This window comes from Pteropus alecto, unplaced genomic scaffold (assembly GCF_000325575.1).
Source record: "Pteropus alecto unplaced genomic scaffold, ASM32557v1 scaffold40, whole genome shotgun sequence".
Lineage (NCBI taxonomy): Eukaryota > Metazoa > Chordata > Mammalia > Chiroptera > Pteropodidae > Pteropus > Pteropus alecto.
In genome coordinates, this window is record NW_006431919.1 from 8,392,902 (window position 1) to 8,413,035 (window position 20,134).

The following is a 20,134-nucleotide window of genomic DNA, read 5'->3' on the forward strand; positions in this document are numbered from 1 at the left end:
GTGTGTATTTCACTATTTATGCATTCAGAATTGGTTTTAGCAGCTAATTAGATACGTTAAATTACTTAATTCTAATAAGCACCATGTTTTCAGAAAGAAACTATTTTCTTTGTGACAGGTTATTGTAGGGATATACAATGCAGAAGAGTTTGAGAACCATTAAATAATTAAAATGATTCAATTAAAACGTGTTTCTTATATATGAGGTTAAATTTAAATACTTAACGATAGAATAGAATATTCATTTTATTGGTACATTTCCCCATTGTAAAAGGCAGTTTATTCCAAAGCAGGCATGGAGAGAGCTTAATCTTTTTAAAGAAAACGTAACACTTAAAACTATTTAGGTCAAGAAAGAGCAGACATTCTAAACATAAACTGAGAAAAATTAGCAAGCTTCAGGAAACAAAGTAGGATTTTTAAAAAACATTTTCTGCCATTAGATGGTGCCCAAACTAAAGATTATTAGCTGGTATATGCTAAAGAAAACAATTCTGAGAGAACATTGTCATTGTCAGTTTTTTGTGATCACATGTGCTTGTGCAGTTAACTACATTCATTGAGTATGGAAATTTAGGTTTGTCTTGCATCTCTTATTGGACTTGTATACTGATGTATTACTTTTTTTCTTTGTATGTGGCACACATAATGAAGCCAAGAGATAATTTAATTCAGATGTATATTCTGGTAAAATGGCAAGTTATTTTTATGATACCCTTATTCGTGGTTTCATTAACCATGGTTTCAGTTACCCACGCTCAGTCATCTTCCGAAAATATGAAATGGGAAATGCCAGAAATAATTCGTAAGTTGTAAATTGCATGCTGTTCTGAGTAGCATGATGAAATCTCGTGAGTCTTGCTCTGTCCCACCCTGGACGTGAATCGTCCTTCCCGTCCAGCGTCTGCACGTTGTGTATACTGTGTACGCTCCACGCTCGTTAGTCACGTAGTAGCCATCTTGGTTATCAGACTTGACTGTTACGGTCTCACAGCTCTTAAGTCCAAGAAACCCTTATTTTACTTAATAATGGCCCCAAAGTGCAAGAGTCGTGATGCCAGCAATTCAGAAATGCCAAAGGGAAGCTGTAAAGTATTTCCGTTGAAAAGGTGAAAGTTTTTGACTGAAAGAAAGAAAAAAAAATTATAACCTGAAGTTGCTAAGAGTTTACAGTAAGAATGAATCTTGAATCTTCATAAGGTTGTGAAGAAGGAAAAAAATTCGTGCTAGTTTTGTAGTCGTACCTCAAACTACAAAAGTTACCGCCACAGTGCGTGGTAAGTGCTTAATTAAGACGGAAAAGGCATTAAATTTACGAGTGGAAGATGATATGGCTTGATGATCCTCCTTCTGATATATGGTCAGAAAGTCAAGATGAGCCTAACACAACATCACAGCCTATGCCAATTCAGCTTATCTCGTCACGTCAGCATTGTGTCATCTCACATCACAAGAAGGGTAAGTACAGTATAAGATATTTTGAGAGCGAGCACATAACGTTACAGTATATTATTATAATTGTCCTACTTTATTATTGTTAATCTCTAACTGCCTAATTTATAAATTAAACTTTATCATAGCTATGTATGTATAGGAAAAAACGTAGTATATATAGGGTTCGGTATTATCGTGGTTTCAGGCATCCACTGGGGATCTTGGAACATATCCCCTGCAGATATGGGGACTACTGTATATATGTTCCAAACTTTCAAACAATTAGTACCTAATAAAGTATATGTAATCTAAACAGTGCAGAACATCATTAAATCTTTGATCTAGAGGGCAGTTTGATATTTAGTAGCCCTTCATATCCTTTATGAAAATCAGTTATTAGACAAACGTTATCTATTGGAGTAATTTAATTTTAAAGACAATAGATAAACAGGCCATTACAGTAAGCAACTGATATATTCTTCATTTTTAAAAAGTAAAATGGTGGTCTTTTGGGGAGGAGGTGGAGCTGTGCAGGGTAGGGACCAGAAAAGAAGGATATGCAAAAAAAAAAAAGGAAAATGCAAATTACTTAGGTTATTGCTTGGTTTTTAAACGACAATTTGTTGCCACGAATAGTAATAAAACGTGATTAAACCAGTTGAGGGGTTTTCTCATCCCAAGTAATCAACAAAACTCTCTCAAGGAATAATTTGTTACAGTTTCCCTTAAAGTATTTATACATAAATATTCATTAATCTTATTACTAGCTGGAATAGCAGCCCAAGAGGTATCTCTAAAGATTAAACCCTTAGATATATATGTAAGGTATACCCATTTTCAGAATTGCTTTGGAGAAACTGAATGGGTCTTGCTAAGCATTTAGACCTTACAGAGAAATCTTTGGAGATTAGTTTGATAGATTTATCAAAGGCTCCTGAGAAATTAATGCACTAAGAACTGGAACAAATCAATATTAGGCATCCTGTGGGTGTAGAAAAGGGTGTCAATTATCTAAAAATGTCAGTGAGGTTCCATTTAGAATGTAAAATCAGAAAAAACTCCCCACGCTAATTTTTAACAACTCTGGAAGTAAGCAAGCATTTAAATGCTAGTGTAAAGATAGTTCCTGATATAAAATGTTACTTATTAAAACAGAGATTTCCTTCTTAAAAGCTTTAAAGTTGAACCTATGGTTTGTAAGAGCATTGATAAACAGTGGGAATGCAGTCCTTAAGAATATCAAAGGGTTGCTTAAGCATTAGTGATACTTCCATGAGTCAATGATCCTGTTCCCAGTTCTTAATTCCCTGAAGCATTTTTAACTGTTATCACATCTCGTTGCATAATCTGTAAAGAGAACAGCTATAGTTTCCCAAAATGAGGCCTTAAGAAGAAAGGACAAGGTATTTGTCAGAAAAACATTTGGCTAGAATGTCTCCTTGCCAGTGGTGGGACCTTGGGCAAGTCTCTAATTTTTTGAACTTTTGCTTCCTCCTTCTTAAAAAAGTACTAATAATAATACCTGTCTTTCCCATATGCTGTTGTGAAGGTCAAATGAGACAATTCATGTTGAAGTACTTTGAAACACAAAGGCTTATGTGAATGTTAGATGTTATTAAAAGTGATTCAGAATGTGTGGTTATCAGTGAGCTGTATCATTCCCGAAATTGTAATTACCAAGAGTATAGTATTAGGGAAACTTTTCTTGATTAAGTCTATATTTTACAAGTATACCTTGGCTTTCTAAGAGTTCTGAATAATCAAGGAAAGTAGAATGAGAAAACACTTCTTAGGGTCTAGATGTTTTTGTAAGTACGCAAATGGTTTTAAGTCTACAAATGCCATTTAGTAATGATCTGGACTGGAATACCCTACCCTGATCCCCAAGCCCCAAAGTGGGCATGATTGAAACTTTAGCAGCATTATAATACATCTTTTATAGTGTAATATTAACATTATTTTAGTCTAACTTTGGAAATCAGCTTATTCTCAGATAGAAGCCTGCTAATTTTGCCATGCCATGTAAGAAATAAAAGTTATTCAAAAGGAATAAGTTTTTTAAAACTTTTTTTCTTATAAAAATATACTAAGATACGTGTATGTTTTTTTTTTTTCCCTGATAGACTTGGCAGAATAAACTGTCTGTGCAGGAACTAGACAGGCAACATTTAACATATATTCGTTAGTACCAATTATCTATCTCAGGCACTGTTCTTCAAAGATAAACAATGAAATTATCTTCACAGAGCTTATATTCAAGTAAGGGAAACAATAAAGAAAAAAACTAGTAAGATAGTTTTTAAAGAATGAGAGGTATTATAAAACTATGATAGAAAGTGATTGAGGTGGTAGAGTTGTAGGGTGGTGATTCACAATATCATGAGCTAAATAGAGAGGACCTGAATAATAAGATACATTTGGAATATGATGAAGAGTGCTGTGGGCAGAGCTAGGAGCAAGTATAAGACCTTCAGGCAGGAACAAGGTAGACAGATGCAAGGACTAGTGGGAGGTAAGTTGTGGCTGGTGGGAGATAAGCATGGAGAGAGGATAGGTAGGATTTTGCAGATCACATAAGTAACCTGGTGAATTCTAAGTGAAATGGGGGTGGGAGGAGGGACGCTGGTGGAGGGTTTTAAGTAAGAGAATGATGATTTTTTTTTAGTAGCCTTATTGAGATATAATTTACACACTATAAAATTAACCCATTTGAAGTGTGCAATTCAATAGTTTTTAGTATATTTACAGAGTTGTGCAGCCATTACCATGACCTAATTTTAGAATCTGATTTGTTATTAAAAGATCATTCTTGTTCTTGTGTAGAGAATTTATTAGAGAGGGGCAAAAGTGGAAAAGACAAGATTAGTTAGAGGCTATTGATAATATTCAGGTTAGAGATTTTCAAAGTGAAGTTCACATTCCTTCATTGCATCATTTCTCAACTAACTGCTGAGTCCCTATGATGTGCCTGCCAGACACTGTTCGATGTGCCAGGTCTTCAGTGGTGCCTAAGAGACATGATCCCTGCCCTATCGAACATGCATCTGCAGGATTATACCTGACAAACAGCTCTCTGGGCTTCACCACTTGGTAAGAGATTTAATTTGAAGAAGAGAGAACTCAGCATATCAAAGTCAACATAGAAAGAGCCTTTCTCACTCCACCTCTACCCATAGTGAAAAAGCCCTCTGATTCCAGCCAACCTCCTGTCCAGAGGCTTGACCCTGGATGAAGGATCCAGTATGACCATGCATGTGACAGTGTGAGGGGAGAGCTAGATGTCTGTGTATTCAGGAGGATAGATCGAAGGCCCCCTTTCATTTCTCCTCTGGGGAGTGTTATGGTGAGAACATCCTATTCTAGCTATTTCATATATGGGTAGCTGAGAGAGTCATTTTAAAGAGGATTTTGCATTCGTTGTTCTCTCAATATATTGCCACTTCTTCCCCTTTATCTAGTGGGCCTATGGTGTATGACCTAAGTCTGTGGGTGAATTTTGATGCCAGATATTTCCCCAGCTCCCAATCCTCTGAACTCCTTTCTCTAGCATTCCTTGGGCTCATCTCATGCAAATTGATTCTCGGGCACTGCATTGCAATTGCATCTTTCAGAACATGCGCTGCTATAAAGTTTTTGAAATTTTAGTTGAAGCAAAAACAAAAACAAAAAATAAGCCTAAATTTCTACTGAGGGGAAAATAATGAAGGAATAGTCAAGAATTATTGCAATCATTACACAATTTTAAAAAGACATGTGTGTATATATTTTTAAAATATATTTCAAAAGAATATGGACCGTAAGTATTGTTTATTTTCCACTAAATGGCTCTTTGCTCAAGGAAGAAAGTGTATCATCATTTTGATGGATTTGATGGATCTGTTTAGTGGATCTGTAAGAGCTAATGGTTTAAAGATCTCTAATAGCTATACATGATTATTTTTATTTTAAGGGCTGTTTCTTTTTATTTAAGAACTACAAATAATTTTTAAAAATTTCACATCATCTCACTACCTATAGATTAACATTGTGATGTACTTCCTTCCAGGCACTTCTCTGTACTGAGGAAATATATGTACAAAAATGACAAGATATAGCTCAGTGGCTCTGTGTGCTTCAGTTAGCTCTTTTTTTTTTTTTTTTTTTTAGATCCATATAGTAGAAAGTCTCTGGAAGGAGAGACCATATTTCTATTTATTTTGTATTCCGGGTACATAGTAAGCTTTTGAACTTGGTATGTTTCTGACAAATGTGAGTTTAATGAATGTGTAAACAAACAAGCCATAAAATATGCGCTTATTTAATGTCATTATTTTTAACGTTTGCTTCTTTAAATGCTTCCAGTTGTAATGAGATTCATGACAGCTGAGTCATGCTTTGGCGTGCAGGCTTAGATATGAAACATTCTTGAAAGCACCACTTCAGTGCATGGTCTTGATGAACATGGACTTGGGAGCCAACAGATCTGGGTTGGATATCCAGTCCCACAACTTCTGTGGATCTAGGGTTAGAAACTTAACCTCCCTGTATTTGCTTTCTAATGCTGCATAACAAATGATTTCTGTGGTTGGAGTCTGAGCCTGACTTAGTTGGAGCCTCTATTCAAGGTCTCACAGAGCAGCAATTCAGGTGTTAGCCAGGTTGGATTTCATTTTGAAGCTTAACTGCGGAAGAATCTGCTTGCCAACTCATTCAGGTTGCTGGCATAATTCACTTTCCTGAGGCTATATATATGGCTGAATGTATGACTGAAGTCTCCCTACTTTTTGGTGGCTATCAGCTGCCCTCAGGTTCCAGTGGCTTCCCACAATTCCATGCCACATGAGCTTCTCCAGTATGGTTGCTTAGCTCATCAAACCCGCTAGAGAGTGTCTGACTCCAGCCAGCTAAAACAGAGTTGTCCTGTAGAACATGATCATGGGAGTGACATCCCATCGCATTTGCCGTGTTCTGTCAGAAGCAAGTCACAGGTCCTTCCTACACTCAAGGGAAGGGATTACACAAAGGTATAAAAACTAGGAAGTATACCATTGAGGATTATTTTATGGTTTCTATTCCGCAATCCCTGAGCCTAATCTGTAAAATTGTTATAAAAATACCTACCCCAAAGGGTGGTTATACAGATTCAAAACGAGATAACATACATCAAGTGTTTGCAAGGTGCCTGGCCCTTGTAAATTCATTAACATATGAAGAATTTCCATTTTTGAGTTTTAGTCTCTCAAAAAATAGCATCAAATCAGATATCTATGTGATATGGAGAGGAAGGCAATAGCATTGATTATCTAAAGCAGGACACAACTCAAGAATAATATTTAACTTGACTTTGAAATAAATTGTAAGATTCTTTCTCTGTTTTGCTTAGGCATATTATTTCAAGTTATAGACATACTCTGATTTACTTAACTCTTCTATTAATGGACATTAAGTTTGAATCTATAGTATTATCAATAATGCTACAGTAAGCATCCTTCTACCATATTCTGTGCACTTGTGTATTTCTATAGGAAAAAAATTATTGAACCATTTATTAAGAGCTTATTATGTATCAGACATTGTGTATATTAAATGCCAGGTGAATAAGACAGATATGGTCCCTTTCCTCATGGAACTTTCAGTTAAAGATTAAACAAATTAAAGATTAAAGGCATTAAATAACTCCAAGTGTGGGATATGCAATATAGGAGAGTCTAATATAGTAAAGAAGAGGGTAAGGTGAGGTCAGATCCAAGGACAGGAAGGTAGTAAAGTTTGGAGGTAGGCCATGTCTAGAAAAGGTATAAAATATGAACCATGGAATAAGTACTTTGACAACATTGGAGTCATGTTCTTGGTATCATTGAAATATTAGTGAACCTACACATATAAATCTTAGACCATTAACTCAGAAATATGCTTATATTTTTTTCTATAAGAAAATATCTTTTCAGAGTCCCTATTCTTCTGAGAAGTATAAACTTAATCTTCATCAATTTGGAGTTCCCTATCCTTTCTCCAGTGTTGAGTCTAAGCACTGGGGGTTTATGTCAAGCCAAGACATTGAGAGCATGGGTTGGAGTTTGAAAAGTATCTGGTCTTAGTTGTTTCTTAACCACGCCAGTATCTGCTAAGGTCTTCAAAATCTGCTCTGGACTTGGACACTGGTCCACATAGGTCACTGCTACATCATCCAAGTCAGGTCTGGAGGTGCTCCTTGTTAAGTAGTGTTTCTGCTAAATCCACAGAATTCCTGTGCTTTCCTAAGCCTTGACACTCAGTGGTGCTAAAACACTGTACTTCTTCAGAGCCACTCTCAGCAGCATTAAGGTCATCCTCTGCCTTCACAGAGTGTGAAGCTGAGCCAAGGGAAGACTCTGTCTGGGCACACCATTCAGCATTTTTTCTCTGAGGTCTTGGCACCTCTCGTGATGAGCACCTGAGAAGTGAGGCATGTATTCACTTTGGTCTCTGATCTCACAGTCTTCCACGAGGTCTCTCATGTTCCCCTCCTGAATTCATTTTTCCTCACACACCCCCTCTTCCTCAATTCCTGAAGAACTTAATCGGTGCAGAGGGACAGGAGACTTTGATCAAACTCATCACATAAGTTACCAAATTGACTGATTGGCTTTTGAGATTCAAAACTCAAAAGCTGATTACTTTCTTCTCTGCTTTCTTTTATCTGAATTAGCCATTCCCTAATTCATTCCCTGAGGCACTGAATGACAAATGAGAAGAGGAGCAAGAAGTGCAAAAAAATATAAGGAAAAACATTGTTCAATATTTCAAAATTATTAATCTGCCACGAACAGCACGTTGCATCTAGTTGGCATACGATAAATTGTATGTTTGAAAGGACCAAACTATTTTAGGTGAGGCTTTCTTGGTGTTTTCAAATCAGGTTGTTAGGGAATGTTTTCCTTGGGAAAACATGACTTAGGAATGACAATCACCGATCAAGCAAAGTTTGCTTTGTACTCACTTTCTTTGGATGCACCCAAGCCGTAAATCAAGAGTTATATAAGTTTAAAATTACCCTTAGGTACATGAATATTCACAGAAGCATTATTCTAATATCCAAAAAGTAGAAACATCATAAATGTCATCAGCTGATTAATGGTTAAATAAAATGTGGCATATCAATGCAATGGCATATTGTTCAGCAATAAAAAAGAGTGAAGTACTGACACATGCTATAACATGTATGAACCTAGAAAAGTTATGCCAAGAGAAAGAAGGAAGTCACAAAGGACCACAGATTGTATAATTCTATGTACATGAAATGTACAGAATAGGCAAACCCAGAGAGGCAGGAAGTAGATTAGTGGTTGCCTAGGGCTGCTGGGGTCGGAGAGGAATGCTGGGATTGGGGGTTGATGGCTAAGGGGTGCTGTGTTTCTTTCTGGAGTGTTAAAAACATTCTGAAATTGATTGTGGTGACAGATGCACAAGTCTATGAATATACTAAAAGACACTGAGGTATGTGCTTTGTCAGTTGCATAGAATGTGAATTATACCCATTTCAGCTGTTAAAAAAAATAAAACTCAGTTGCTGGACCAGCATGTTTTAAATTCTGATCTCTTCAATAACATTTCGCATGATTAAATCTCCACAATTTCTTCTAAAGCATTACCCTGCAAAGCAGGCTGCTCTGTGCCTGGACAGCCATCCTAAGCTTGGTCGTCCTGGTTTGGGAACAGGGATCTGAATACTGAAGGCTTGTATAGAGTAGACCATGGGTGGGATCAAGCACACATGGCCACCCAGGGGTGCACACAGGGAAGAGGGAGCCAGCCGTGCCTTGTATATCTCAGCACAGCAGCACATCAGATCTACTAGTTTCCATGACTGAGAACCCGGGGCTTGTAGAACAGGGCACATCAACATTTGCAAACTCTAGAATCACCAGTGGAAAGTCATTTCCTCCAAAGCTTATAGAGAGGCTGCCTGTCCCTCACAGGGACATGTGTGGACAGGGGAAGGACTTCAGTTTTAGAATTATAGCTGACTGGAAAATATTTTCACATTCTGCACTTTTTGAGCAAGACAGTCTCTCCTTTTCCTAAACTGCTCCCCTTACCTTTACTGACAATTGCATGTGTATGTGTTTATTAATATCTGCCTATCTAAAATACATATAGTATTCTTTCAGGTGAGAAAATAATTCAAAACTACATGTCAATAATATTGTAATAATTGCGTATGGGGTCAGATGGGCACTAGGCTTATCAGGGTGAACACTTCGTAAGGTATATAAATGTCTAATCACTATAATGTACACCTCAAACTCATATAATATTGTATGGCAACTGTTATTGAAAAATAAATTTAAAAAACTATTAAGTGGGGTGGGGAGGTAAATTGGAAGGCACTAAAAGCTTAAGACTTGGGTGTGTAGATATAGCAAAGGTGGAGCATTTTGGGGGCAGACTCCTATATACCCCTCCCATTAGCAAATTCGGCTCAATCATTGCCCCTAAAATAGAACTTGGCACTTGCTCTTTTTCCCTTTACTCCCCCGACCCTCCCGTCCCCAGCTACAGGGCTTCTCCCTCGCTTCTTTCAGCTCCCGCATCTGAGGGGTTTTCCCTGCTCACGCTATCTAAATGAGAGGTTCCCCTGCCCTGGGATTCTCTCTCTCCTTCCTCTGCTTCACTTTCTTCGGAGCAGCTACCACTTACAGGATTTCCTATTTTGTTTGTTGTTCATCTCCCCCAACGAAATGGATGCTCGCTGCGGCAGGGGTTCAGGTTTATTTTGTTCACTGTTTTGGCCCCAGCACTTAGAGAAGAGGCTGGTGCACAGCAGGTTCTCAGTAAGTGGTTGTTGAATGAATATCTGATCAATTAGAAGGAAAGAAGATGGGGTATTGGGAAGGGGTGGGGGGAGTGAGAAGAGCAAGAAGGCCCCACCATTAGCGTGAATAAGTGTTTTCATAAAAGACAAAGTCATGATTTTTCTTTTTTAAGAAAGCAATTTTGTTTTCAAGTGCCTAGAATAACATTAGGCTAACTAAGGATTTCTAGAATGCTTTGGGATTTGTTTTAATGAATAGATGGAAATTATATCTAATTAGCATTAATTTTTATGTATAAACGGGTACATTCAAATTGTGTAAAAGCAGTTCTCTTGAATAATTTAAACGTCCTCTCCACCCTCCAAAGCATTCTTCCCTCAAAGATTCTATTAATGAGAACTAAAATCATGAAGTTTAAATGCAAAATGAAGGAGATTTTTTCCCCCTCTTTATGCAAGCACATAAGTGAATACCTCAGAACTAGACAGACTCAAGAATCAGATACCAAGGATCCTGGGGATTAACACAATGGCCTCTGATAACCTTAATTTAAGAATTAAAAAAAATGGAATATAGGAAGAAGGGACAGGGTTCTTTATGGTAGAATTGAAATTTATAAATGTGAAAGAATGATGGAAACGGAAAAATCACCATTAGGCAAAACTTGTTGCTTGCAAGCATCATCAGTGCATGTGCTAAAATTATTGTGTAAAAGCATGATGAGAAAGAGGATATAAACATAGTCTCAAAGTATCTCTCCACAAGACATATTTGTTCTAAAGGGGAAAAATAGTAACTTTGTGAGAAAGAAACCTGTGGACTCCACCTAAAAGAAGCAATCAAAGTTAAATTAACATCACGGGTCCTGAGACACAGTGATTCCATCTACCTCCTGGTACTGGTACAAATCACTGAGAAGGGTACACTACCCCTCGTGTGGGAGTTTTGACAAAAATGCAGAACCTGGCTGTAATCAAGAGGAAACATCAGACAAACCCAAACTGAAGGATATTTCACAAAATAACTGATTACTGCTCTTCAAAAATGTCAAGATAACGAACGATTAAGGAAGACCAAGGAGCCATTTTAGATTTGAGAGCTGTTTCATGGGGACATGAAACTAAACGCGGTATTAGACCCTGGATTGGATCCTGGCCCAAAAAAAGGACATGGGTGGGACGACTGGCAAAATTTGAATAAGGTCTATGGATTAGTGAATAGTATTATGCCAATGTTAATTTCTTGACTTAGATAATTTTCCTATGGAGAATGTTTGCATTAGGGAAAGCCAGGTAATATTTATAAGGGAATTCTGTGTTCTATTTTTACAATTTTTTCATAAGGGTGAAGTGAATTCAAAATAAAGAGTTAAAAGAAAGATAAGTGTGTTTGCTTGGTAAACTGATATGAGCATAATAATAATGTTAACAGTAATAATAGTAGCTGTTATAAGTTGGATTGTGTTCCCCCATTCATATGTTGAAGTTCTAATACCCAGTATCTCAGAATATCACCTTACTTAGAAATAGGGTAACTGTAGATGCAATTAAGTTAAGATGAGGTCATACTGAAGAAGGGTGGCTCACAATCCACCCTACAGCAAATATATCTTTACCAAAAAGAAAACTGTCTACACAGACATGCATACAGGGACAATGCCAAGTGAAGATTAAGGCAGAGATCAGGGTGATGCAGTAGAAGCCAAGGAAAGCCGAAGATTGTCAGCAAACCACCAGAAGCTAGAACACAGGCATGAAACAGATTCTCCCTCATAATTCCCAGAAGAAATCAACCCTGTTGGCAGCTTGACCCTGGACTTCTAGCCTTCAGATCTATAAGACAATAAATTTCTGTTGTTTAAGCCACCTGGTTTGTGGTACTTTGTTACGGCATCCCTAGCAAACTAATACACTAGCTATCATTTACTGAGAACTAGTAATATGTGAGGCCCTATGTTGAGCTCTGCACATGCATTATCTTATTGCATCTTCACCCCAGCCCTTTGCAGTAGTTGCTATTATTGTGTCCAATTTATAGCTGAGAGAATTGATGCACAGAGTGGGTAAGTTACTTGCCTTAGGTCACACAGCTAGTAAATGGCAGAGTGGGTTAAAACCTCTACAGGTCTGACCAGCATATTCCTAACCACTAGGCATACTTCTTACTTCTCCTGGTTTCTAATCCCAAAGGTCTCCTATGGGATATGAAATGGTTACCTTTGATTGATTAACTTCTATACATACCTCATATAAATTCCAGGGGTGAAAAATAGCCAAGTGCACATGTGGATGTTACATCCTGTTTCCTACTGCCCATTCTTCTACAACCACCCCAGCCTGGTGAAATTAAATGTCTGCTTATTTAGAAACACTGAACATCTGGCATCTTGGTCTTCCCCCTAAAAGGAGCGTTAGTCATCCAAGGAGAGATTCCACTTTGCAAGTGAGCAACTAATTCAAGTGAAAATTTGGGATTAAACTCAGGCATCCGAATCATGGGAGTCTGCATTCCAGGGCAGTGGAGCTATTTAGGAAAAGCAGAGAGCAAATGTTTTCTCTATAGCTTCATTTGTTCGTCTTCTTGAGTCATTCATTCAGTTAACTTTTAGTGAGCACCCCTGGGCTTCTTGGCGCCAGGCTCAGCCAGCATGATTTGTAGAGGACAGTCCCAGTTTTTGGTTAATCTCTCATTCAAGGCTGGTCCCAAGGCAAAAAGATGGAGGAGAAAGGGATTTGACTTTGGAAGTCAAATCCATATTTCCCAATTCGTAACCTTTCTTCTCATAGGCATTGTCTTCTGAATAGAAGTATATAGTTCTTGTATATACTGGTTATCCCCAGCAACCTATCTCCAGCTCAGGTTTCACTCTTGAGCTCTGGAACCATATCTCAAATCTTACTAGATACCTCCATTAGTTGTCTCATATCTATGTCTACAGACATAAAGTGAAACTCATCATTGTTATTCCTTTTTCTTTGTTTTTTCCCCACTGAGGCCTGTTCTTCCTCTCTCAATGAATGGTAGGTACCACCATTGACCAAGTAGATCAAGTCAGAAACCTCGTAAGTTCCAGGTAAGTAGGGACTATGTCTGTTTTTGCTGAGGCAGCATCCTGTATCTACCTTGGTCCTTGGACTATGTACTATGGAAAGTGCTAATGATGTGTTGAATGAATGAATGAACATGCTTCATTCTCGATTCTTCTCTCTCTTACCACTTAAGTCTAATCAATAACTACTGTCAATTCTCTCCTTCGTTTCTTTCAAAGAATGTTGTCCTCTCATCTCCATCCCCACCAGCATTTTTCCAGTCCAAACTGTCGTAGTCTTTCACTTGGACCACTATAGTGCCCTTTCCTTGGCCTGCTTCTCTTCTCTCTCTTCCCAATCAGTTCTTCATGTATCAACTTGAGTAAAAACAGAAATCTGACCCCATCACTTCTCTGCTTGAAACCCTTCAGTGGCTTTCTGTTGCCATCACGATAATGGCCCAGCTTGATATTTGTGGACTCACCTGATTTAGTTCCTACTGGTCTCCCTATCCTTATTCCCCACCTTTCTTCCTTCTACTTCCTCCACACTATGCTTCAGCTGAAAGGAGATTTCTGCTGGTTTCTTAAAGTCACTGCGTGGATGTACTTTCATTTGGGATCCTGTTTTATTTTCTATTGCTGCTGCAACAAATTACCATATATTTAGTTGCTTACAACAATACCCATTATCTTGCAGATCTGAAGGGCAGAGGTCCAGCTGGGCGTGGCTGGGTTTTCTGCTTCGTGTCTCACAGAGCAGGGCTACATTCCTTCCTGAAGGCTCTGGGCATCAATCTGCTTCCAAATTCTTTCAGGTTATTGATAGAATTCAGTTTCTCATGGTTGTAGGATTGAGGTCCTCATTTCTTTGATATGTGCCCTTCCAAGCCAGCAACGGCATGTCGAATTCTTCTCATGCTTCAAAAGTTTCTGATTTCCTCTTTACCGTGTCTCTGACTTTTAAGGGCGTATGTGATTACTCGTTCTACCTGCATAATTCAGATAGTCTCATCATATTCACAGATTCTGAGCATTAGGACATGGACATCTTTGGGGAGGCCACGATTTTGCCTACCACAGATGCCCACCTTCAAATCTAGGCTCTGTGTTCCTCCCTTGCACTCCGGTGAGAGGCATTGTTGGTTGCTTAACCTAACCAACAACGATTTCTCACTCTCAGCTCCTTTCCTACTCTCAGCTTGCCTCCTACTTTAGAGGGTAAAAATGCTAAATTCTTCCTTGCCCAGCCTCCCTTGTAGGTAGGACATGCGCACATCAGCTAGAGGACTCTGAAAAAGATTATCTTCCCTGATTTAAAAAAAAAAAAAAAAGTAAGAGGAGACCTGCCTTTCCAACCCTCAGGTGTGATGATATGAAAAATGATGGTGGGAGCTGCAGCAACCATCTCCAGGTGAATATATGAGGATGAGAGGCCACATACTGAGGCTGGTGAAGAAGAAAGTTTGGAAAGAGTCCATGTTCTCGATGACATCATTAAATTCCTGAATTACATCCTACTACACCTTACCTCCAGACCTCTTGTTGGATTGACTTGATTGTTCCTTATTGCTCAAGCCACTTTTTAGTGAGGTCTTTCTTACTTGCAGCCTGAAGCACCCTAATCGATAACTCCATGGAGCCCTTTTCCTCACCTGTGCTACACCACACTGTGCTGTTACTGACTGTGGTCTTGTCTTTAGCTCTCTCAAGGATGTAAGATCTTGGAGGGCAGTCAGCCTGCCCACCTTTCTCATGTACTGTCTCCTGCAGCTATGTGCCTAGCACAGTAAACACTTAGAAATTATTTGCTGAATGAATGAATGAATGAATGTCCTCCCTCTCCTTCAATTTCCTCTACTCAATTTCACCTACTACTCTCACCATGACCAGGGATGTCCAGTATGGTTGGGTAGATTGTCCTGCACAAAGGTCCCTAGTCAAGGAAGCAAGTGGGGCTGGAAATCCAGCCTGCTCCCCACTCCCTAAGCTGGCAGCCTGGCATGGGGCTGTGTCTGTCCAGAAGAAAGGACACTTTTTCCTTATTAGGACTAAGGCGTTCTGGGGCTACTAGCAGCTCTGACTTTTGTCTGATGGGGCATGCCCTGGCTGTTTCCTTTCTACTCTCCCATGGGGTTGAGCAGAGGGTCTTCATCAAGACCCTCTGAGCACCATATTCCAAGGAGCCGGGGGACTATTTTGGGAACCTGATGAGTACGAAAATGTTTGTGAAAGCTCCTAGATTTTCATGTGCTGCCTTGCTCAGGTGATAGGCTGGTCACTTTAATAGCAATCTTCTGGGACTGATGGCTTAATATATCAGGAATGGGCAAAATGGGAATCAAAAGACCCAGGTTCCAGTTTGAGTCCTGGCATTAGCCAGGCTCTGGGTACTTAGGCAAGGCAGCAAACTTCTCTGGCCTTCAGTTTTCTCATCTGTAAAGCTAGAGATTCTCAAACTGTGCTCTGCAGTGTTTTGGGGTAGTGAGGTGGGGCCCCGGGGTTCTCAGTGGTGAATGGGGAGGCAGGGCTGAGAGAATGGGAGGCTTCAGCCAGAGCAGCCCTGCTTTTGTCTGCTGTACATGTAAGACTTTATGAAAAATTAATTTTTAATTATGCAGGAAATATACTATTCTTCTTGCCAGGAATTAGAACATTGCAGATACAAGTAAAGCCCCTTCGGCCATTACCCTCTTCAGTCCCGATGTATGTTGGGGACGTCAATTAAAATTTCCATTTAGACAAAGGGATCCTAGCTCTAACAAGTTGGGGACAACTAGTCTGGTTAGCCTCTAAGGATCACAAAAGTGCAAAAAGGAGAGATTTCAGAGAAAGGGGATAAGCCATGGCTGGAGAATATTTCATAAGGTTGAGCATGCAATGGTTTACTGAAATGGAGCATTGCTCTGGGTACAGTGATTTGAGGCGATGTCACTGCGGCGTGCTGGCAGTATACCCAGGAGAATGCTGTTGGGCGGGAGGACACAGATTTCTTAGAACTGGAAGGCTTATGTACGTGTTCCAAACCAGCCTTCATTTCCAGTGGGATTAGGATTGCCTCTCCTTTTTGGTCTGACCTTAGAAAAACAGCAGCTGCAACTAACATTTGCAGTGGGTTTACGAGGTGCCCGGTGCTGTGCTGTGAGGCCGGTCTCCTTAAACCCTCACAGCATCCCTGAGAAATGACGGCACCTGGGAGGTAATAGAGTACTTATTTTAAAGGTGAGGACTCTCAGGCACAGAGATTAAGGAATCACCTAAGGGCATGTAGCTGGTAAGTGAGGAGTAGGGATTTAAGCCCAGGTCTCTTTACTCCAGGGCCTGGTGCATCCCTAGGCACTGGACTCCTCCCATGCATTGCTTTCTGCCATTTGAGCTCCATTTCACCTGTATGTGTGCTAGGTGGTGGGTATAGGAAGGAGGAAGCTCACTGGACACTGTAGTTTGTCCAAGATTTGTTTCCTCACTTTCCCCGTCTTCCAAACCCCAGGGTCTCTGGCATGATGCTCGGTTAGTCCTCTGGAAACTCCCACGGGCAGGTTAGCAATGGCCCTTCTACAAACAGCCAGAGAAGACGCCAGGTGGGCTGTGCCAAGGGCAGGGGAGAGACTGTTCATGCACCTTGTAAAAGGAGACAGGGAGATTAGCGGGTAGCTGCAGAGCCCTGCAGCCCACCGCACACTGGCATCCACCCGAGGAGAGGCTGCGGCGTCCGGCGTGGCGGGCTGCCAGGACCCCCGCGCCTCCGGAACCCAGACTTGCGTGAAGGTAAATGTAAATCGGCTCCCTCCAGCGCACATCCTGCAGAGGGAGGGGTGTCAGTCTAAGCGCGTGCTTTCCTCTGCCGTCAGCGAGAATGCTGATTTTATTTTTGCCTTTTATGAGCTTGAGAGAGGGAATTCATTTCCTTGGTATAATATGACCCTCTGGAAAAAGTCTTGTCCAAATACATTTTGCTCACAAATTCTGTTCTGGAAGAGGGACCGTGTTGGAATGAAACAGATAATTAAAGTTTGATTTATAGGTAAGGTGAATTGGTAGGTTTCTGCATCCAGGAAGGTGAAAGGGAATGAAAGGGCTCTTCCTGGGATCTGGAAACCTTCGTAGAAGGAAATACTTGGGGTGCCCGTACTTTTATTTCAGCCAGGCTATATTTTAATATATTCACCACATTTGCCCCACTCCTCTCTCTCACCAGACTGTACATCCCTGAAGGCAGGAACTAGGTTTATCACATCTTGGTATCCTCAACATGGCGATGTTTTTGCAAATTTATTTATGAGAAAGGGATTCTCCACTGAGCAGGCTTTTAAATCTCATCTGACTGAGCCACCTCTTTCTTCCTCATTGGCTGGTTAACACTCCCTCCATCCCAACCCAGTTCTTAGAAGTATCAGGACCTCCTAACAACAGCCCCTCCGTTCCCTCCACCCCGCAAAAGCGCACGGTCCGGAATTATGCTTCTTTCTGGTTATAAGTAATGTAATAAGATTATTAACAATAAGCTTCGACTGAGGATTTTCTATGAATCAGGCATTTTTCTAAGCACTTTCTAAGTGTTATTCCATCTACCCCTCTCAACTTCTCTGTGAGGTAGGTACTGTTATTATCCTATCGTTCAGATGAGAACACTGAGGCTTGAAGTGTTTAAGTAATTTGCTCAAGATCACAGAGCTTGTTAGTCAGTGCATATAGCTACTATTCATTGGGTGCTTACTGAGGGCCAAGTGCTATGCCAATTACATTGAACTGACTATCTCATTTTATAGTGCCCTTAACTCTCAAGAAGCGGCCTCCAGTGTTTAGAATTTGAAGCATTTTGTCCTTTGGAGACTGGAAACCTTGTGAAGCAAGGTCTTTTTCACTTCTCTATCTAGAAAATTGAGGGTGGTGCTAGGGACAGAGCAGTAGCTCAAAAAAATATCTGTTGAGTGAATGAGGGGTCTTTTCCATGGGAGCTGCTTGCCCAAGACCCCTTCCTCTCCAGGCAAGTCCTGCTGATGCTCAGGCTGCCTTTGGAACAGGTTTCCTGGCCGTGACTCCTCTCTGCCAGGGAAGCAGGCCATCACCAGGCCCCCACAAGCATCGTTGGAAATTGAGTGCTCCAGGGCTTCCCGAGGGTTGTGCCAGCTGTAAGGGGCAGAGCCAGGTTTTCTGATGCCAATTCCTTCCTTTGCTGGCCTGGCTCCTTTTTTCTGACTTGGCTAGTAGCCTCTCATGGATGGGGATCTGATTGTTTAGGATAATGTCTTTATTTACTTTTAGGTTTATTCAATTTCTGTTTTAAAAAATAAGTATAAGGGAGTTATTGTTTAATGGATACAGAGTCTATTTGGGAAGAAGAGAAAGTTCTGGAGATGGATGATGGACAATGATGATGGTTGCATAACCATGTGAATGTAGTTAATGTCTCTGAGCTCTACACCTAAAGATGGTTAAAGTGGTAAATTCTGTGTTATGTGTTATTTTGCCACAATTAGAAAAAAACCCCCACAAATAAGGGTCTATTTTTCTAATATAAGAAATCTGAGGGTAGGTAGTTACAGGGGTTGATTCAATTCCTTGATAACGTCACTAGAGTCATCAAGTCTTTCTATCTTTACAGTCTTAGCACAATGACTTTCATCCTGGTCGCAAGATATACTCTGAGACTTTTTAAATTTTATCTGCTCAAGAGAGAAGGCAGGAGGGAAAGGGCAATGCTAGCCATGGCTGTCTTTTATTTGGAAAACCGCTAGCAGAATTGTCTTACGTCATTGGCCAGAACTGGGCCTCATGGCCTTGCTGGGTAGAAGGGTGGCTGGAAAAGTGATAACTTAGTTTGCCTACCTTAGAGTTGAGGAGGAGCTTTAGGGGAGAAGGAAGTTGGGAGTCAGTACCGATTGACAACCAGCAAGTTGTATTTAGTGCTGAAGGTCACAGCAGGGCTGGCCAGGCTACAGCCTAGTCTCCTGGTTCCCAGTCGTGAGCTCTTTTGCAAGGACATTTGATACATTTTGTAGTGGCCAGATTCCCAATAAAAAGGATGGTCCTGGGGAATATTTTTCAAAGAGAAAAGCTCTCTAATGCATGTACCGAAATTAAACAAAATGCTAAGAGGTCCAGAAGTCACTGGGCATGGTGGGGTCCAGAACATCTGAGCACTGCCCCAGGCTGGCTGCAAGTATTGGGAAAGGTCCCCAGGTCTCTGTAGTTACAAAATGTGATTATTTCTTTCTTGGTTAACATTGTTCATCAAACTCCCATTACTTGTTTTGATATCTCTAGATGAAAGACCCAGCAGGAGGACAAGTAGTTGTTATTAACCGAATATTCGCTATCAAGTGTGGGCTTATAAACACAAGATGATATATTTCAAATGTTGGATTAGGATGACAGACACTTCCACCCATTTCTTGTCAGGAGCAGAGGACAACAAGGGCTCCAGGGGACACTTAAAATAAGGAATGTAAACAGATATCCCTGTTGTAATTACCTTGCCATTACAAGGAAGCTCTGATGTGCACACTTGGCTTTTGAAGATAGCAGAGAATGCATTCCATTCTTTCTGATCCCACCACTTGCTCTTTGCATGGGAGGCACCAAAGGGGAAGGAGCAGGCCCTGCCCGCTGAGCCCAAAGTGGGCACCTCTCCTTCTCTATCAAGCCTTTCTGGGTCGACTCCAGGTTACACTGACCATTCGCCTTCGTTCTCACCCCAGGCTGCCATATATACGGAATGTTTTGGCAGTTAGTGGTATTGAAGTTAACTTTTCATCTCTGTGTTATGAGCAATGCCAGGACTGGGGACTGTTTGGAACTCCTCAACCCCAAAGGCTTGAATATGTCTAGACACATGGCACATCCTCCGTAAACACAAGCTGGACCATGGCTTTCATGGGTTGGAGTTTTATTTCAT